We start from the raw sequence: 23,080 nt of genomic DNA, 5'->3' as shown, positions 1-23,080 counted from the left end.
TTTCTCAATTTGTCACACCCTCTTCTTCTCCCCTTGAGTCCACCAGACCATTCTTTACATTTGTGTCTCCCCAGATAATATTTAAATGAAAAGTAAAAATGTTTTTTACATGAAATGATTTGGAAGTTGTACCATCCAAAGATCACTCAGAATTAACTGGGTAGTTACTACAGCTAAGTGTGAAATGTTTCCAAGGAATAGGATGACATAGGAAAAATTAAAGTGCTGAAAAAAATGGTGAAAGTGGAGCCTTTTAGGACTCCAAAATGTTATTGTGGTCAGTGACTGCAGCCATGAAATCAGAAGATGATTGCTTCTTGTCAGGAAAGTGATGACAGTGTCCTTACTATGTGCCAAACATTTTCTAAATACTTTATATTACTTCCACTCACTTGAAGTAGGTATCAGTTATGTTAGTTCCTTACTTTATAGCTAAGAAAATCAAGGAATATGGAGGTAAATAATTTGCTTAAAATACAAAGGTTTATAACCAGAAAACCTGGCTCTAAAGTTGATGATTTTAATCGCTATCTTTATTTTCTTTCTCTCCATCTCTCTCTCTCTGCCACTGTCTTAGGGACAAACAACCAGTTGAGATGTAAAAAATGTTGGACGTTTTTAATGATTGAAATGCATATTTACATACATAATTGATTTTTTTATATACAACAATGTTCAGGAGCTGATTACTGCATTATGTAGGGTGGATGGCTTCTATGATTCAGGAATTGATGTGCTGTTTGGTATTATGTATGGTTCCCTGGTGGGTTATTAAGACCTCTTTTGTATAATTCTTCTGTGTTTTTTTGCCACCTCTTAATCTTTTGTGCCTCTGTTTGGTTGTTATGGTTTCTGTACAATATTGTGCCCGTTTTTGCATGAAATGTTCCCTTTATATCTCCAATTTTCTTGAAGAGATCCGTAGTCTTTCCCATTCTGTTTTCTTCTATTTCTTTGCATTGTTCACTTAAGAAGGCTTTCTCGTCTCTCCTTGCTCTTCTCTGTACCTCTGCATTCAGTTTGGTATATCTTTGCCTTTCCCTTCTCTTCTTTTCTTAGCTATATTTAAGGCCTGCTCAGACAGCTGCTTTGCCTTCTTGCATTTCTTTTTCTTGGGGATGATTTTGGTCACCACTTCCTGTACAATGTTCTGAACCTCTGTTCATAGTTCTTCAGTCACTCTATCTGCCAGATCTAATTCTTTGAATCTATCTCTCACCTCCAATGTATAATAATAAGGTATTTGATTTAGATCATACCTGAATGGCCTACTGGTTTTTTGTATTTCTTCAATTTAAGCCTGAATTTTGCAATAAGGAGCTCACGATCTGAGCCACAGTCAGCTCCAGGTGGTTGTGTTTTTTTTTTTTTTTGCTGACTGTATAGAGCTTCTCCATCTTTAGTTGCACAGACTATAATAAACCTATTTTGGGTATTGACCATCTTGTGATGTCCTTGTGTAGAGTCATCTCTTTTGTTGTTGGAAGAGGTTGTTTGGTATGACCAGTGTGTTCTCTTGGCAAAACTCTGTTAGCCAGTTTGTTAACCATTCTGGAAGTCTGTTTCCCATATTTATATAAGTTCCTCTAAGACTTTTTTTTTCCCTCCAGGACCAGGGAAAATCTTGAACTCAAATTTAAATTGCTTATCTAATCTCAGTGCTTAAAAACCTTTCATGTAATTTATTTCAGGTTAAGAAATGACACTTAATATTTCTTTTTTTCATGAGTTGTACACATATAGTAATTTCTTTTCATGTAGGTGAGTTGATTGTGTTTGCATTGGAGAAAAGTTTGAGGTAATTGAATTGTTTTATTTTAGAGTTAAATATTTTAATGTTGAATGTAACCATTTTTAAGAATGAATACTGAAGATTTTTATTAAGGAAAATTTGGTTGACTCACATTGACTAATAATCAGTAATATTTTAGGAAGAAATTTTTTCTGTACCCTTCTAAGTGTCTACCTTTCTATCCAGAGATGATTCCTACTGAAATTAGCCCTTGTTTCTTTTCTTTTCTTTTTCTTAGCATGCATTTATTTGGCCACATCAAGTTTTAGTTGTGGCATGTAGGATCTTCATTGTGTCACGCGGGATCTTTCGTTGTGGCATGTGAACTCTCTAATTGGGGCCCATAGGTTCCAAAGTGCACAGGCTCAGTAGTCGCAGTGTGCAGACTCAGCTGCTCCTAGGCATGTAGGATCTTAGTTCTTTGGTCAGGGATTGAACGCATGTCCCCTGCATTGCAAAATGAATTCCCAATCACTGGACCACCAAGGAAATTCCTGCCCTTGTTTCTTTTTATGCTGACATAAGAATTTAAAATTACATAGTGACAGCTAAATAGAATAAATGAGTTAAAAGATATGTGAGCTAGAAAGATTGTTCTTTCAAACCATCAAATGGAGATCATGTAAAATCCTCTCTGATTACTCATAAAAAACATTGTTTATACTCAAGTTTTACTTAAGCTGTATTTTATTTACTTCTCTGTCTGGTTGTTCTAAATTCAATCTTATTCATATTATTTTGCATAGTAATTAATATGGCAATATATTTTTGTGGAATTGAATTAAAAATCTCATAAAGTGGAACAGAGAACTAATCCAAGAGGCAAAAAACTGACATATTTCTGGCCTTGCCTGTAATTGTATATTGTTTAATTTTGTTTAATTTATTGCTATTGTAACTCTTTTTAACTGGTTTTGCTTTTTAAAAATTCTGATGAATATAGGGGTGTCATACTCTTCTCCAGGGGATTTTCCCAACCCAGGGATTGAACTCAGGTCTCCCACATTACAGGCAGGGTCTTTACCATCTGAGCCATCAGGGAAGCTCAAATTTTGTAGAGGATGGTGGACAACCTTACTCCTCTTTCACCATATAAGTACATACAAGTGTTAGTTCCTCATTCATGCCTGACTCTGTGCAACCCCACGGACTATAACTCACTAGTCTCCTCTGTCCATGGAATTCTTCAGGCAAGAATGCAAGAGTGGGTAGCGATTCTCATCTCCAGGGGATATTCCTGACCCAGGGATAGAACCAGGGTATGGTGCATTGCAAGCGGACTTTTTACCAGCTGAGTAACTAGGGAAGGCCAATATGATAATGAGCACATAAAACTGTTAAATATATTTTTGTTGAATTGAGAATCTAGTAAGTGGAACAGAGAATTAATCCAAGAGGTAAAGAGCTGACTTCTATTTCTGGCACTGCCTCTAATAGTATATTGTTTAATTTTGTTTAATTTATTGTACTATAACTCTTTTTAACTGGTTTTGCCTTTTAAAAATTTGATGAATATACACTGGATATCTAATTTGAGGAGGTATGTTGGCTACTATTTTATTGAATAATGCCTCTTCTATATTTTCTTTTTTTAATTTCTTTTTTAATATAAATGTATTTATTTTAATTGGAGACTAATTACTTTACAATATTGTATTGGTTTTGCCATACATTGACATGAATCCACCACGGTACACATGTGTTCCCCAACCTGAACCCCCCTCCCACATCCCTACCCATACCATCCCTCTGGGTCATCCCAGTGCACTAGCCCCGAGCATTGAGCCTAGACTGGTGATTCGTTTCACATATGATAATATACATGTTTCAATGCCATTCTCCCAAATCATCCAACCCTCGCCCTCTCCCACAGAGTCCAAAAGACTGTTCTATACATCTGTGTCTCTTTTGCTTTAAAAGGGGTGGGGAATCATTTGGGAGAATGGCATTAAAACATGTATAATATCACATAAGAAACGAATCGTCAGTCCAGGTTCAATGGCAGGATACAGGAAGCTTGGGGCTGGTGCACTGGGATGACCCAGATGGATGCTATGGGGAGGGAGATGGGAGAGGGGGTTTAGGATTGGGAACACGTGTACACCCGTGGAGGATGCATGTTGATGTATGGCAAAACCAATACAATATTGTAAAGTAAAACAAAATAATAATAAAAAAAAAAGAAAGAAAGAAAGAAAGAAAAAAAATGAGTGGAAATCTTCAGGGACAAATTTTGAGACTCTTGATCTGTTCTTTATGTCATTTAATATATTTTTTATTTGATCATTGTCATTGAATTGAGAGCCGCATTCTCAGATAAATTTTAGTCACTATCTTACAGCAGCTATTTTGTTTTTGTTTCACATGTATTCTGTCCTGAATTGTGGAGATAATTATTTTCATGATGATCTTTTGCTTGCTTGTTGCCAAGGTTTCTTATTAATTCTTCATCTAAATGTATTATTCATGGTTCATTAGTTGTGATTTCCAAACTTACCAAAATGAACGTTTCACAGAAAATAATTTTTCTGAGCTACCTTTTAACTGTATTTCCTTTATTGCGTGTGTATATGTATGTGTTTAATATTTGCTGATTTAATTGTTTTTACATAGTACTGATATTCTTCATTATGTTTGTTTTTGATTGTGCTTATATTTTGAAACCTTAGATTCCTGTTACATTCTTAGCTGCTTCTGGTTTTGCAGCAAGGTCTTCGGAAGCCAGAATGCTGAAACATTCTAATGCAGTGACAGCCTCACCATTATTTTGTGGAGTCCTATTGCTATTCTCAGGCATATTGCTTGTGTATTTCCCCTCACACTGTCAGCCTCTGAGTTACTGTACTTTCTCTAGTCCAAGGTCCCACACTTGTTGCATCTCCTTGGAGACTGCAATTAATCACCTTCTGTGAGGCCCTCCCATGAGGTTGTACTGAGGGGATCATCTTACGTGATGTTCTCTGTTAAATTTTTCTTTCTTGTTTATGTGCACATTCAGTTACTTCAGTTGTGTCTGACTCTTTGTGACCCCATGGACTGTAGCCCATCAGGCTCCTTTGTCCATGGGATTCTCCAGACAAGAGTACTAGAGTGGATTGCGATGCCCCTAGCCAAAGGATCTTCTTGACCCAGGGATTGGACCTTTGTCTCTTATGACATCCAATGATCTCATCTCTGTCATCCCCTTCTCTTCCTGACTTCAATCTTTCCCAGTATCAGAGTCTTTTCCAATGAGTCAGTTCTTTGCATCAGGTGGCCAAAGTATTGAAACTTCAGCTTAAGCATCAGTCCTTCCAAAGAATATTCAGGATTGATTTCCTTTAGGATGGACTGGTTTGATCTCCTTGAAGTCCAAGGGACTCTCAAGAGTCTTTTCCAACACCACAGTCCAAAAGCATCAATTCTCCAGTGTTCAGCTTTCTTTATGGTCTAACTCTCATATCCATACATGACTACTAGAAAAACCACAGTTTTAACTATACAGACCTTTGTCGGCAAAGTAATGTGTCTGCTTTTTATTTTTTATTTATTTATTTTTTAAATTAAATTTATTTATTTTAATTATAGGCTAATTACTTTACAATATTGTATTGGTTTTGCCATACATCAGCATGAATCCGCCACGGGTGTACACGTGTTCCCAATCCTGAACTCCCCTCTCTGCTTTTTAATATGCTGTTTAGGTTTGTCACATCTTTTCTTTCAAGGAGCAAGTGACTTTTAATTTCAGGGCTAATGGAAGGATTGGGTAACAAAAAAATTGTTAGACCTGAAAAAATAAAGAAAAAAACCATTATATGGGAAGAAATTCAGAATTGAGCAAAATGAAGGAAAAAATCATACTTGCATAATTAATGTTACAGCAAGTAAACATAAAAATACACCAAAGAGAATGAAGAAAGTACCTAGTAACTAGTAGTTATTAGCTAAATAGTTTAAATATTATGGAGCACTCTCTTTAAATGCTTCAATTTTAACAGCTAAATAATGGTTGTTAAAGAGAAATTAGTTTGGAAAAATCTACAATTACGATTATTTTAGAAGCATACAGAAGAATCTATCCAACTCAATAAAAAGAAATTAGACTCAAAACAAATTCAAAAAATTTAATACTGACTCCTGTAGGTATGATATAATTGTCTTAAAAAATTAAAGATCAAGTATATAACAAATTATTATACTATGGACATTAGAAATATGCACCTATGGGTGAATGAAATATATTACATTTGAGACTTGTGGTGAACTTCCAGTGTGAACTTCAAATGTGGACAAAGAAATTTCTGTATTGTAAACAGAGTATGGGTGAATATGAAACGATCTAACTCAAAGAGAATCTCTTGTAAAGGCAAACAGTAACACTAAAGCTACCTTAGAAAGATGGAAATCCAAACTATTTAAGAAAACAAGAGTGTAAGAAATCAGCATTTTAAACTAAAATATAATTTTTGTAATATTTGTTTAAGATGTTTGTTACAAAATTGTTGACTTTAATATTATAAGTATGCATTATCCTTTTGTGTTTCCATGAGTAAAACTGTATTTGAGTAGGCTAAAACTTAAATTGCATTCCTGCTGAAGAGAAGGATTTTTTTTCTTAAATTTGATACTGACATTTATTTGTGCTTGATGAATTCAACCTAAAAATAAATAGCCAACCAGGTTAATATTTACTCATTTATTTTTCTAGAATAAGCTTTATATTTTGAGACAACTATAGATTCACATGCATCTGTAAGAAGCAACATGGAGAGATGCCACTTACTCTTCATCTAGTTTCCCCCAGGGGTAGCATCTTACAAAACATTTTGTTCAATATCACAGTCAGGATATTGACAGTACTACAGTCAAGAGAGCATTCCATCACAAGGACCCTTGCTATAAATATCTATGTACATGTTTTTATGTGACCATAAGTTTCTTTTCTGGGAATAAGTGCCTAGGAGTACAACTGTTGGGTTATGTAAGTTGCACATTTTTGTGTTATTATTATTATTTTTTTTTACTGCCCAACTATTTTCCAGAGTAGACATAGCATTTACATTTACTACAGAAATGTAAGAGTTATCGTGTTTCTCATTACCTTCCCAGCAGCTGGCATTGTCACTTTTTAAAGCCATTTTGTTGGTATATAGTGCTATCTCATTGTGATTTTAGTTTGCATTTCATGTCTAATAACATTGGCATCTTTTCATGTGTTTTTGTGCCATCTATATATTATTCAATAAAAAGTTTATATATATTTTCTAATTTCCTTTTTTTTAAGTCGAATTTTTTAAATTGGAGATTAATTGTTTTAAAATGCTGTGGTGTTCTCTGCCATGCACTAATGTGAATCAGTAATAATAATAAAAATAATAATGATATATATGTATAAATATTAACATGTTACATTATTATAACATCATAATATGTATAATATATATTGGTGAAAGTCACTCAGTCATGTCCAACTCTTTGCAATCTTATGAACTGTAGTCTGTCAGGCTCCTCTGTCCATGGAATTATCCAGGCAAGTATACTGGACTGGGTAGCCTTTCCCCTCACTGGGGGATCTTACCACAACTCCCTTGAGCCTCCCTTCCCTCCAATTGCACCCATCTAGGTCATCCCAGAGCTTCAGGCTGGGATCCCTATGTTATACAGCAGCTTCTCTCTAGTTATCTATTTTACACAGGACAGCACATATATGTCAATGTTACTTTCTCAATTTGTCATACCCTCTTCTTCTCCCATTGAGTCCACCAGACCATTCTCTAGATCTGTGTCTCCCAAGATAATATTTAAATGAAGAGAAAAATAAAAAATATCTTTGTACATGAAATGATTTGGAAGTTGTACCGTCCAAAGATCACTTAGAATTAACTGAGTAGTTACTACAGCTAAGTGTGAAATGTTTCCAAGGAAGAGGATGATATAGGAAAAACTAAAGTGGTTTTTAAAAAAACTAAATATTTAATTAATTTGACTGTGTGTGTGTGCACATATGTGTGCATTTACATTTTTCTATGACTATGAATCAGGGTGATCTATTCCTCTAATATGGTAGATGAAGGAAGAGAACAAAGGGTATTAAAATTTTGATCCTTTATGATGCTGACCTGAACTAAAAAGTACTATTTTATGTGTCTAAAAATTATCAAAATGATCACTAAAACAATGTGAAGTGTATATGCAAGTTTTACAGTTCTGGTAGAAGAAGCAGAAGAAAAAAACAATAATTTAATAAAAACAATACTATTTTAAAAAGGAAAGTAACAAACTTAAGGGATGACAGAGAAAAAAATAACAACACAAGAAATCTTTAGAAACACCTGACTTATCATATGAAATTTTAATGGACTGTCTTTTCTTATGAAAAATCAGACATTTGAAAATCGTTAAAAATTTCATTCTCGGTGTATGCTGTTTAATGCACAGATACCTATTAAAAGCTAACTTGAAAAAGTTGAAAATAAGGACTGGAAAAAGGTAGAACTGACAAATATTTCAAAAGTAGAAATCGAAATACCCTAGATGTTGATTTGTGTAAACCAGTTATATAAATTGAGTAACATCCAAACTATGTCCTCTTCTACAAATATTAAATAGAAGGGTTTAAAAATTAAAAACTCTAACAGAAAAAAATCAAAACTATAGTTAATTATAAACACATAAAGGAGTAGTGTGTAGATTGTGATCTGACATGTCTTATCAAACAAAATATTTTATTGTTAACTATGTGCACTTATGTACACATTCATACAAACTGACTTAGTGGTAAAGAATCCGCCTGCCAATGCAGAAGATGCAGATTAGATCTGTGGGTTTGGAAGACTCTTTGGAGAAAGAACTGGCAATTCACTCCAGTGCTCTAGCTTGGAAAATCCCATGGACAGAGGAGCCTGGTGGGCTACAGTCCATGGGTCGCAAAAAAGTCAGACATGACTTAGAGACTAAACAACAAATATACACATATACGCTATAAATGTAAAGCCATCAAAGAGGACAAAGAACATATATCCATCTCTCTTGACCTCTATTGGGTTGATTAGAACTATTTAGAGGGAAAATGGAAAGTGTGTGGAAAAAATTAAACCTAAAAATTTGCTGTACGTGAGATAATGTCTTTAATACAAAGAGTCTCTAAGGCGTTCAAAATAAAATGATAGAATGTACCTAGCAATAGAAAGAGAAAATAATTGGGGTTTGAAATGGCACTATCAGACCACCTTGGAGAAAATTTAATCTGAAAAAGAGGATCGTTCTATGACAGAAACTATAACATCAAGAATGGAGAACTCTCATGAAATTTCCTCTTAAAATAAGGTATCTTCTAAATATAAAGTTAATAAAACATTGACATAAACAGTAAAAACAGGGAGAAACAACTTAGTAATTTCAAGACTTCAACTGATTTCTTTTAATACTGTCATAAACAATGCTGAGCATTTCCTCTAAAATTTTGAGTTCAGATGGTATCAGTCTCAGTTACTTGATATTGCAATATCAATATATAAGTCTCAGAGTTTCTGTGGAGAAAACCCCTTAAAGAACAAGTTTGCCCTATTTTCATGATTTATGGTTGTTGTTGTTCTATTGCCAAGTCATGTCTGACTCTTTGTGACCCCACAGACTGCAGCCTGCCAAGTTCCTTTGTCCTTCACTATCTCCCAGAGATAGGTTAGGTGATCTGGTACATGTATCCCTTTAAGAATCCTCCACATTTTGTTGTGATGAATACAATCAAAATCTTTAGCATTGTCAATGAATTTTCACTATATCATATGTTATATCTCTCCCCTATTTGGTATATCAATTGCCATACTGCACAGCTGTCTTCTCCTAAAACTGGGGAATAACCAATATTTTTCAGTCCTCATCACTGTGCAGAAGTAAGCTGAGGTTGAGTATGATTTATCTTGATCTTTAAATTCTTACAATCCCATTTGTTCTTCTGTTACCTGTCATTGTTCAAATAATTGGTTTCTCATTTGCATTACGTTTATCTTCTCTTCTTGTGACTGTGTCATTTGCATCTGTAATATTAACTTTGAGTATTGAAAAACCATCCTCATTTTATGTTCCTGAACTGTTCCTCACATTCAGCCTAGTGAGACACCCGGTTGTACCAATAAGTGGGCCAGTCCAAGTTGATTTTGAAAAATCCATTTAGGCAAAAACGAATTCCAAAGTCAGACTTCTGAAGACAGTGATTCTGTCCAGGAGTTATCATGATATCAGTTCAACATTTAACCATTTGTGGTCTAGTTTTCAACTAGTCACTCTTCAATTGCTGAGAGGTTCACTCATTGTCTGATTCTCTTAGAGTTCTAATTTTGTACATTTCTGGCATCTCTTTTTTTAGAGTAGATTTTATATCTGTTTTTTCACTACAAAAATAATTGGTACTTCAAAATTATTTTAAAATATTTCCTTTAAAATATCTAAATAATTTATGTCTAATTCTTTTTTAGGTATTCTACTAATTCAAAATAAATTTCCTACTATCATTTTAGCATTCCTTCTCTGTTTATAAACTAATAAGAATTCCCTAAATCAGCTTTTCTCTGAAGAAATCACTCCAATTACTTAAAAAATAAATTAAACAAAACAAAAACTAAATGGTCTCTTAATTTTCACAATCTGTTTGGAGCTCATTCTTCCTTTGGAATCCTTTAATGTTTTGCAATACATAAGCAATACTGATTTTTTATCAAGTCTCAAAAATACTTAATTGTATATTTAAGGTAATCTGTATTTTGGTGTTGCCTTCTTGGTTCTTGGATTGCTACTCTATCTTTTTTTCAGTCTGCTGGCTTTCCTAATAAAGCACCTTGTCACTCAACTTATTGGTCTGTTGGGCAGCAAGTATTACCAAGCTTAAACTCAGCAGTAATTGTGGAAAGGAAATGGACTGGCCTTGTTACAGTGTAAAGAACAGAAATATTCTTTTGTGTTGTATATAAGAAAGAATTAGAGTGGGCTTCCTTGGTGGCCCAGATGGTAAAGAATCTGCCTGCAATGCAGGAGATCTAGGTTCAATACCTGGGTTAGGAAGATCCCTGGAGAAAAGAATAGCTGTTCACTCCAGTATTCTTGCCTGGAGAATTTCACAGATAGAGGAGCCTCATGGGCTATGGTCCATGGGATTTCAAAGAGTCAAATATGACTGACACTTTCACTTTTCACAGAGTGGCCTTAGATTGCATTATCATTTTCTGAAGTCAATGTTCTATTGGGATGTATTGGACATGAATACTTTCCTTAAGGTGGTGGTAGGATTTTCTTGAAGGAATTTCCTTATCTTGGGTCATAATTACTATAATTCTTAAAATCTTAATGAACAATCAATAAAGAATACTGTGGGAGTAGGGCTTAAATAAAAGAAAAGTTGAAACTTTCCTCTGGGATTTCATTCTCAAGATGCAGTCTGAAGAATGGGAAGGAGCTAAACGTTGTTTTTATGGGGATAAAGGATCTTTGCAACTAGTGGAAGCACATAACAGAATAAAGGACCCAAAATTAAAGACAAACCTGGGCTTTTGAGCAATGGAATAGCCACATATTTACTCTCAGTTCTGTATTTTGATGCTTCTAGTGAAAAATAGCAGTCACTGTGGTGATTTAAGGGAAAAGTCAGTTGACAGTATTTGGAAAAACAGAGCAAAGAAAAGAGCAGAAGTAAGATGAGCATAATCAGATATTCAAAGGCACCAGTGAGAATCTACCCAAGAATCCCAAAAATTTTGGAAGAAAACAAAATTTACTTTTCTGTGTAAAACAGCAGAATTCTGCAGACATTACAATTTACCTTGTTAAGGAACACATAATTTCACAATTTGATGAAATTGGGACACATATAAAGTGATGAGAGGATTAAAAATTTCATAGAGTGAGTCATTTTTAATTATTATTAAATTAATTTTTTAAATTAATAAAAATACTTCAAGTACTTTACTAATAATTAAAATTACTTTTTATTAAAAGTACTGCTGCTGCTGCTAAGTCGCTTCAGTCATTTCCAACCCTGTGCCACCCCATAGATGGCAGCCCACCAGGCTTCCTCATCCCTGGGATTCTCTAGGCAAGATCACTGGAGTGGGTTGCCTTTTCTTTATCCAATGCATGAAAGTGAAAAGTGAAATTGGAGCTGATCAGTCATGTCCTTCTCTTCACGACCCCAATGGACTGCAGCCTACCAGACTCCTCCGTCCATGGGATTTTCCAGGCAAGAATACTGGAGTGGGTTGCCATTGCCTTCTCCGTATTAAAAGTACATTCATCCACAAATGACTATGCAGAAAGTCTTGCATAGAAGAACTGCAAAACATTTTGAAAATTATCCAGAAATAGTTTTAGGTCAACAGATTTGTTTTTCATTTTTCTAGATCTATAAAATTGGAAAGATGTTTCCCACTTTAACTATCATCATCCCACTTAAACCATCATCCTGATTTGTAATTCCATATACCCCTCTTTTACTAGAATTAGTCTTATATTTCATTTTAATTTTGTCCTTAAATACCCTCAGGCATCCACATTTTCTTATAGTGTCTGGATTGTGAATGTTTACTTCTGGTGCAGGAACACTTCTGGCAACATGGTGGCATTCAGTCCTGTTAACCCTTCTGCTTTGTTCATTCTCAGCCCCAGCAACCCTTAATGCTTGTGATATTTTGATTAATTGATATCACTTACAAAAATAAAACTAGGACAGGAAACTTCTTAGATGTTTTGGCCATCCTTCTCAGTTTAGCATTTTCTTCCTCCCTCATATTTACAAGCTTTCAAATTATCTTAGAGCACAAGCATTGACCTTCCAGGAAATAAAGAATGGCTGGTCATTTGATCAGTTCTTAAAAGTTTTCTATTGGGATTATTTATCAGATTATTTTAAGTGCTCAATTAAAAAATGATCATAGAAAAACTTCTTTTGGAATATTTTTCAGTTATTGTAGAGAAGTCCACAGTCAAAATATTCTTAAACTCTCAAAAACTCAGCATTATTAAATTTACCTCCTTCACAAGCTAAACATCAGAGGAGTCATCTGCTGAGACATTGTAATAGAGCATTAGCAACAGCAACAAAAGAAAATTGACATAATGTTGATATGCTTTCAAAGTTTCCTGTAATAAAAGCATACTTTTAAATTTTGTGTCTAATTTGATTCTGTTGATATATATGAGCTCCTGGCCTCCAAATGGCCTTTAGAGTTTCCTCAGTAACAAATTTCAGAATTTAATACCAAGTTGATGGCATTTTTAATTTAATGAAGCAAAACTGTAATGCAATGGTATCCCTAAAGAAAAAGTAGTACCATTATTTAGAGGGTGTTAAAGTTCTCTAACGAAAGCAATTCCAATTATGCTGCTTTTGTTATATAACAAAGATAAGATATAACTTTCTTTAAAGCAAGAATATTTAGCTGCCTGTGATAATGGTATCTCAAGCCTCCACTCATAAAAAGTGCCTTGGTTAATGGGATTAATAACTCTGAGAAATAATGCTCAAATTTGGGGGTGATATGTGGGGGTCACGGTAATTGTTCTAATACATAAAACATTAACAAACAGACCTTCTCTTTTTCCTTTTGAGAAATGCAGGAATACATTATCTTCCACAATGGATGTTAATAACAGAAAACCAGAAGTCAGGGAGACAGTTGGTACAACTGGAAAACAGAATAATGGGCAAAACTGTGCAACTTCGTCCCACTATTCACTCTTTTAGAAATTCTGCAGCTGTTTTTTGATGGGCAGCTGGTGTTTAATCTGAAGGGAAAAAACAAAACAAAACACATAGAGTTGACATTAGTCCATGTTCTCGATGACTAAAAATACCATAAACTGTGTCAAGCATGAATCATTTCCGTTCAGTTCACTCAGTCATGTCTGACTCTTTGTGACCCCATGGACTACAGCATATTAGGCCTGCCTGTCCATCACCAATTCCCGGAACCTACTCAAACTCATGTCCATTGAGTCAGTCATGCCATCCAACCATCTCATCCTCTGTCGTCCCTTTCTCCTTCCGCCTTTAGTCTTTCCCAGTATCAGGGTCTTTTCAACTGGGTCAGCTCTTCTCATCAGGTGGCCAAAATATTGGAGTTTCAGCTTCAGCATCAGTCCTTCCAATAAACACTCAGGACTGATCTCCTTTAGGATGGACTGACTGGATCTCCTTGCAGTCCAAGGAACTGGATCTCCATGCAGTTGAGCATGAATAAAAGTTACAAATTCTGTCATTTACAATATGCTTGGATACTTGGTATAGGAATATAAAGATGATGCTCTTGATAGTAGAGGAAGTAATTTATTAATATTGAGATTTCTGTTTACCTAGACAACAATGAAATGCCACAATTATGTTCCTAGATAAACTATTTCTTCAAATTTACTCAAAAGATGAAGCACAAGATAGACAATTCTCACTTTTACCTTATGTCACACAGAAAATGATTAAAAGTATTTATTGCTCACATAAATTGCTGTCTCTAGAAATTAGTGGATAGAAACAACACTGCTTTCTTGTAAATGGTGGGAAAATGGGGTTTAATCACTTGATTCATTCCTAAATAGTGGTGACAACTTTGTCATGTCAAATGTGTTCAATGCCTTTAAATGTGCCTTCTTGCTGCTGAGAATAATTTCAGGTAGCAGTGCACAAACTTTTTCTCTCCCTGTGCCCACATACTTCTTTCAAATAAAAATTTTCCATGGCATTAATTCAGTAGATATTAGAATGTAAAATATGCATATAATATAGAAGCTCTCAACTCCTACCATTCAATATTTTTTGAGGGATGAAAAAATGTCTGCAGTAACTATGGGTCTCAGCACCCCTCAGCTCATCCCATTCTTTCTCACTTCTAGTGTCTATCCTAATATGATTTATTGAGAAAGCATTTATTGGTTGTTATTGTTTTTTTTTTTTAATCCATAAACATGGCTATCTAAGTGCCCTTGCAATGAATCCCACAGGCCCTGACTGAAGGGCTCATGATCTTAGCTTCTTAATTCAATACTATCAGTAATTTACAATCAATCTACAGCAAATGGTTAACATTTAAACAGTTAAATTGATGATATCTTTCCTCTGAATTAGTGCAATATGTTTTATATGCCTATTTGATATGACTTGAAACATTCTTTAGTGACAACATAAAATAAAATAATTGCCAATCTTTAATTAATCCTATAGCAATGAGTACTTACACTGAGCATGGATATATACTAATTAACCTAAACCCATATAGACTCTTCTGTCAAGAACTTTACAACATAGCCGAAAAGAAAGTCATGAAATTAATAGGTACATATTGTGATAAATACTGTGAAAAATGTATATGACTACAAATTGTGATGAGGACTCCCAAAGAAACCACATGGTAACATGAAATAAATTTTGAAGACTAGTTAATATCGATTTGAGAGTCAAAGGTTGACAATGAGGGAGGAAATTTAATCTAAAACAATCAGTGAACACAGACAGACAGAATAAAGGGAGTTTGACTGAGTGACTAAGTATACATACACACACACAAAGCAGATATAATAATTTGATTTGAAAAAAATCACTCCTGCCACTATTTAAAAGATGAATCAAAGTGGATGGATATGTACTGGGGAGAAGAACCAGTTGAACATTTTATGAGATGCTCAGGAATGTGTTGTAATATTCGAGGTACACAATTGTGGAGTATTGGATTAAGTTTGGTAATAGACGGTTAGAAGGGTGATAGTTTGAGTAATAATTTGAGTCTAATACAATTGATACTTCTTGATGGATTAGAGATATGGAAGCTTGAAATATTAAGCCTATTTCAACCTCTGGCTTAAATAATTACATATTTGCATGTGTTCTTGACCAAAGTTTGAAATAGTAGGAAGATATTCCATGAGGTAAGGAATAGACAGAACTAAATTGTAACCTTGAGATGATTTTGAGCTACCTGAATGCAGACATGGTGAAAAGGAATCTATGAATAAATATGTTCAATAATGAATATGTATGATCTATATGAATAATCATAAAATAGACTGAAAGAAAAATATAAATAGTACTTGAAGAAAAATGCCTCTAGCTATTTTTAAATGCAACTTCTCCATTCATTAATTAATTTTTGGGATTATTACTCAATACTGTTAGAAATATTTTAGGTAATTTTATAGCGAAGTAATTGGAAAAGACTCTGACACTGGGAGGGATTGGGGGCAGGAGGAGGAGGGGACGACAGAGGATGAGATGGCTGGATGGCATCACCAACTCTATGGACATGAGTTTGAGTGAACTCCGGGAGTTGGTGATGGACAGGGAGGCTTGACGCGCTGTGATTCATGGGGTCGTGAAGAGTCGGACACGACTGAGCCACTGAACTGAACTGAACTGATAGCAAAGTAATAGCATGTTATATTTTCTATCTTCTCACTTTGGAGAACTGACTTTCCACTGATTTTTCATATAAATCACAGATTAGTAGTACTATAAAACCTGGAGTTTATACAGTGTAACCTTATGATTTTGTGTATACTGTCTTGGTAAATGAATGTATTGGTACAAAAAGGAAATTTGTAGACTAAATTGAACCAACAGCTTCTGTAAGAAATTTGTCATACTTACGAATTTTTAAAAATATTCTTAATAGTTTAAATAACACTTTATTCAGTATCTTGACATTAATCTCTGATCACTACCATTGTTTCCAATGGCATGAACCTTCTTAATGTGGAGCCTCTAATCTAAATTTATATCTAAGAAAATTGCTTCACGTATTGTTTCAGGGCCATTTATTCTATATTATTTAACAGTGTAATTCATGTCTTAAACACTTGATACTCATTTTCCATTATATATTTTTTCTCATTCTTTTAAAAAATGTTTCTACCATGTCAAAATAATGTCAAGGTGATGCTCTGTTTTGCTAATAAGAGTCTCTAGTTTTAACTTTTTCAATTATTCTAATTGAGGTTTTTGTTTTGAATAATAGGCTTTTACTTTTATTCAATATATTTTACAAATATTTTTGAAAAAATATTCTTATTTTTCATCAAGGGAATATTTTCAGAATAATTACTTCTGAGCCTGTAAGCTTCAAATACCTTCTAAGGTAATGAATAAATTTTCATTGATCTAAAATTGTTATTTTTCTATTTGCTTTACTCTTATATGAAAATGTTGGGATAAAACTCACATCACTTACGTCTCCTGTATTGGCAGGCCACCAATATAGTTTCACTAGTGCCATCTTTGAAACCTATATGTGTGCATACACACACACACATTGCAATACTACTTAACCATAAAAAATAGTAAAATAATGCCATTTTCAGCAATATGGATGGACCTAGAGATTAACCTAGTAAATGAAGCAAGTCAGAAAGAGAAAATCAAATACCATATGATACCACATCTATGTGAAATCTAAAATACAACATGAAATAACTCATTTACAAAACAGAAACAGATTCACAGACATAGAAAACAAACTCACAGTTATCAAAGCAGAAAGAAGGTGGCAGAGGGATAAATGAGGAGTTTAGAATTAGAAAATATGAATTACTATATATAAAGTAAATAAATTACTCCATATAAAAGATATATTATTATAGATAAAATAAAGGAGGTCCTACTGTATATCACAGGGAACTATATTCTATATCTTGTAACAAACCATAATGAGGAAAATATGAAAAAGAAAAACTGAATCACTTTGCTGTATACCAAAAACAAACACAAAATTGTAAATCAACTATACTTCATTAAAAATGCCAGATGTTAGTAGCTCAGCTAAACTTGATTAAATACATCCACATTCCATGGAATTCTCCAGGCAAGAATATTGGAGTGAGTGGCCGTTTCCTTCTCTAGGGTATCTTCCCTACCCAGGGGTGGAAACCAAGTCTTTTACACCTCCTGCACTGACAGGCAGGGGTTTTTTTTGTTTTTTTTTTTAACACTAGTGCCAGCTGGGTAGCCCTATAATAATTGTGTAAATAAGAAATTAAAGCTATGGATATGAAGAAAGGCTAAAAAGAAATACACCACGGAAATCACTGAATAATAAGCATATAAATTATCTTTTATCTTACTTTTAGTACTTTCTCAATAGTATCAAATAATTGTACCCAAGTGAAACACATAAGAAAATGTAGTGGAAGATTTACTGACTTTTTGCTATCTTTTCATATGTTTTATAATCTCTTAATATGATAGTGTATTTATAAAAACTGATTCTATTTTTAGACAGGAATATAGTTAAGTAATATCATTCAGATTTAAGCAGTTTTCAAGCAAATTGGATTAAATATCCATTCTTTATGTTATGGGGGCTTTAAACTTTTGCTGAAAGTAGAGTTTAGAAATTTGTTAAAATAAAGTCTAATAATGAAGAAAGTGAAGCAGACAGTTTAACCTCAGGTTGAAACTAGGTTGCACAAGAATTTTGGGGGACACAAGAAATAAGGGTAAGTGAAATAATGTTCTGCAGTTATTTAAGCCATTTGTTCAATTTGGATACTCTTTGGAAAACTGCTGTTTTCTAAAGGTTATTTTTTTCTATACAAAGGTTATTTGTATAGAAACAATTTCATTTTGTATCTTTTTATTCAAATTGATTATGCAACACACTCAGCCCGCCTACCCTGTACTGGTGAATATATTAATTTGGACATTATCAACAGAGTCATTTGCTAGAGTCTGCGGCATGTTTATTTTTCACAGCATGGCAGGATAGATAGCTATCAATAATGGAATATGTTTAGAGGATTTGCATGAAAAATGTTGACATTATTTGCAAATGAATTCCATAGCTTGAAGAGTCAGTCTTCCTTAACTGCATTGATCATTTATCCAAAGTATAATCATGACTTTTTGCAGATCTGCACAAAAACTCATAAACTTATTTCTCCATGGCCAAATGATATGTGACAATGACATTTGTTTCATCTTGTATTCATGCTAAGAAGGATCAGAACTAGCAAATTAAGCACACTATGTAAGTAATGGAAAAGTTTGCAACCCTCATCTGTTAAGCAATGTCAACACACTTTCTAACCAACAGAAGGTATACGTTAAAGAGACTATCAGGAATTCACAGATCTGTGTTTAGATTTCACTTCGGAAAATATGGAATAACCAAAACTGTAAGTTATAAAGGTGGTCCAGTGGTTAAGAATCTGCTTGCCAATACAGGAGATGCAGGAGACCAAGGTTCAATCTCTAGTTCTGGAAGATCCCCTGGAGAAGGGAATGGCAACCCACTCCAGTATTCTTGCTTGGAAAATTCCATGGGCAGAGGAGACTGGTGGGCTACAGTCCATGGGGTTGCAAAGTGTAGAACACAACTGTGCAACTGAACACGTACAAGCTCTAAAGGAGTTAAAAGATAATTTGGTCCACTGTTCTCATTCTACCTGTTTATAGAAAAGTAGCATGAAGGGGAAATTATCTGCTACTTCAGAGTATGATTAACTTCTTCATGATAGGATTGCTCAAGTTTTTTGAGTACCAGTCAATGAGCATTTGGCTCCTCATGCTACATAAGCTAAGTCTCTGATGTGTGTGTGTGTGTGAGTGTGTATGTGTGTGTGTGAGTGTATGTGTGTGTGTAGGCATGTATTCTTTGGTATATAGAATAACTTCCCCCATATGTTTTTGAAGTTTTGTGTTCAAAATAATAAGTTCCATTTTGTTTTGGTTCAGAACAGTATCACTTGAATTTTATAGCTAAGAAACAAAAACTAATAAGGACATGTCTTTTTATAACTACAACTTAGAGTAACTTTCCACGGCATTTAGTTATATAGTTTATATATTGTGAGTTTGTCTAAAAGATATTCAGATATCTATTATTAATATATTCACAAGCTAATTACTTGTGAGCCTAAAATTGGTGACCCAAATCAAATGGATCACATATTGAAAATAATGTAAAGGCTTCTGATTGGAGAGGTCTTAAAAGGTCGAGCTCCCCTTGAGACTAGAAGCATTGTGATTTTCTTCAGGTTGCATAGTATCTAATAACTACCTCTCAATCAGAACTCATGAGGCAGCTTGTCTACCTAAACATTTTACTTTCTACTATGCAACATGACCTTTCATATTCCAGAAGGATGCAATATAAGAAGTGAGAGGGAATTCCTTAACTATTCATACAACATTAGGACTGGGAATGAGATTAATTTATTCTTGTATTTATACAATGCATATTTATTTAATATTATGTACCATACTATATGTTTGGCTCACCTCTCTGAGGACACGACAATGAAAAGGACACAATCTCTATATTAGTTGCAATAAGACATTTATTAGAAAAGGAACACATGCAAACAAATTTTAAAAGAAAAGTTGTGTAAGCATTCTAAAAAGATAAGGATAACGATTTTTGTCCTACATAAAATGAATCATCAGTGAAGGGATCACAGAAGAGAAAAATTTTAAGCTTGGTCTTCTAAAGACTTCATACAAATGATTTAAGTTTCTAAACAGCAGAATGGGTAAGGTAAGTTAGGCAAAAAGAAAAACTTGGTCAAAGTCGGAAAACTTTGGAAGAGTATGACACAAATGAGAAATAATTAGAAATTAAATTATAGATTGACCTCCTGGAAGAAATGTCAATAGACACTTCTAGAATCCTTTGGCATGACATTGACATTATTTGGGACAAATTGTCTAGTGCCCCATGTATAATACTTGGTCACTCAGCCATGTCTGACTCTTTGTGACCCCGTGGACTGCAACCTGCCAGGATCCTCTGTCCATGGAATTATCCAGGCAAGAATACTAGAGTGGGTTACCATTCTCTGTTCCAGGGGAATCCTCCTGACTCAGGGATTGAACCTGAGTCTTCTATATCTCCTCCATTGGCAGGCAGATTCTTTACCACTGAGTCACCTGGGAAGCCCTCTAGTGCCCCATATACCTCCTTAAAAAGTATAGAATACTTAACAAAATTTTTAATGACTGATAAGTGATAGTATGAGTTAAGTCTACTTAGGTTAATTTTCTCAGAACTTTTGGTTTAAATATCCCATGTTTCATATTAGAAACATGAGGGAGTTTTCTAGGAATGAGGTCTTAATCACATTCACTTCTTTGTGTAGATTTCTTCCCTTCCCAGTGAAGTGACTCTCATATGCTACACTGTATCTGCATATGTACTGTGAGACAGCTCTTCTGATAACACTGACATTACTCAGTTTTGCTACTTCATTAACTTATTCAGCTATTCTGGCTCAAAGATTCTCTACTCAGACTTGTGGTTCTTTGATGGTTACACAATGTGAGCCCACACAGTGTATTCAATTGTATTCTGCTCCTTTGTTAGAAAAATCCCACTCCTTCTCTGACTCCATCTGTTTCACCATCTTTTGTCACCTGTAATTCATTGCCGATAGATGAGAGACTTCAAGTAAAAAATAATAATAATAAAATGAACATAATTCTCTCCCTCACTGTGCTTCATCCACAGTATAAGGATATATGATGTGTCTAAGGTTATAGATTTCAAAATGATGGACAAATAAACTAGTATCACAAATATAAATTGCTGGAGGGCTGGGATGGGGAGGGAGAAGGGAGGGAGGTTCAAAAGGGAGGGGATATATGTATACTTATGTTTGATTCATGTTGAGGTTTGACAGAAAACAGCAAAATTCTGTAAAGAAATTATCCTTTAATAAAAAAGTACATTAATTTAAAAAACAAATATAAAATGCGGATAGCATGATCCTTCCTGAAAATTGCTTTTTATATACTGTCATGCTCATTTTGGTTGATATTGCTAGAAGAACCTTGAAAATACAATACTTCTTGGGAAATGCACACATATACTTCAGTCATTTGTTCTTTTCCACACATCAAAATGATCTCCATGAGGCCAAATCACCTGGATATTTAGCACAATTTAGTCAATAGTCTGTCTGTGGGTAGAAGTAGCCTTTTGCTTAAGTATAGATGTTTATAAGAAGTATATTTTTACTTTCAGCAATAAGGAATATTTTAGGCAGCAAGTAATTTCTACTCAATGGCTTATTTCTTCAATGGCTTATACTAGCTACTAACATAGACAGTATATCTGGGGAAGCCCTTCAAGGAAAGTTGTTTCATACGTAGCACTGTTTTCTTGGAACTCATGCGCCAGGGAAAACATGTCACTTTTCTAAACAGCTAAGATATAAATAGAACATTAAAAAAAATGATTGCAGTCATACTCATGTATCAGGTACTACCTTTTCATAATTCTACATGTTAACTATTTCCTGTTTCATCACTCCATTAATTCAACTCTGCTACTAAAGACTTTTATATTACTTTTTCTACTTTCAATCAGTCATTCTGGATAAAGTACATTCACAGTTAATATTGCAGTTCATATTAATTCAATTTAAGACGTGCCCTCCAGATATGCTTTGCAACTAAAAGTGGTGACAGTCATTTCAAAAATGTTAAGAACTCATATTAGGTGAAAGAAGTTATCTTTGAAATCTCAATTCTTTCCCTTGTTACCTGCCTCTCTTCTCACATAACTTCTCTTGTTACAATCTTTTCTTCCAACTCTACTGGGTAATACATGTCTCTTAGTTTAGGAATCATGTATGAAATAATTAATTTCTCCACCAGAGTATAGCTCTAGATGAAAGACTAGCATCTGGGCTCTAATGCACCTCATGGCCACTTCCTCCAATTAATAGCAGTAAATGTTCATAGACTGTGTTCTAAAGAACTCTCAGAAGGTATATTTCTTGTAAATAATCTCTTATCTTCTTATTATGTTTATTATTTGTATTATTAAACCTCTTGAATGGAGAAGGCACTGGCACCCCACTCCAGTACTCTTGCCTGGAAAATCCCATGGACGGAGGAGCCTGGAAGGCTGCAGTCCATGGGGTGGCTGAGGGTCGGACACGACTGAGCGACTTCACTTTCACTTTTCACTTTCATGCGTTGGAGAAGGAAATGGCAACCCACTCCAGTGTTCTTGCCTGGAGAGTCCCAGGGACGGGGAAGCCTGGTGGGCTGCGATCTATGGGATCGCACAGAGTCGAACATGACTGAAGTGACTTAGCAGCAGCAAACCTTTTGAAAAGTCCTCAATCAAAATTCAAAAGCCTCTGTGAATAAAACTTAGATTAAATACCTTAAAGGACATTTTTTATAAGGTTTCAGAGAAAAGATTCTGTTCAAATAAGCATACTGTGTAGGTCTGAAGAGATTAGGCCATCTGAGAATTAATGGGAGGCTGAAGAACTTTGATGATATACACAGTGCAGCTTAAGCCACTCCCTCTGTTTATTAAACCTGAG

This window comes from Bos taurus, chromosome 11 (assembly GCF_002263795.3).
Source record: "Bos taurus isolate L1 Dominette 01449 registration number 42190680 breed Hereford chromosome 11, ARS-UCD2.0, whole genome shotgun sequence".
Taxonomy (NCBI): Eukaryota; Metazoa; Chordata; class Mammalia; order Artiodactyla; family Bovidae; genus Bos; species Bos taurus.
Note: the sequence above shows the minus strand (reverse complement) of the source record.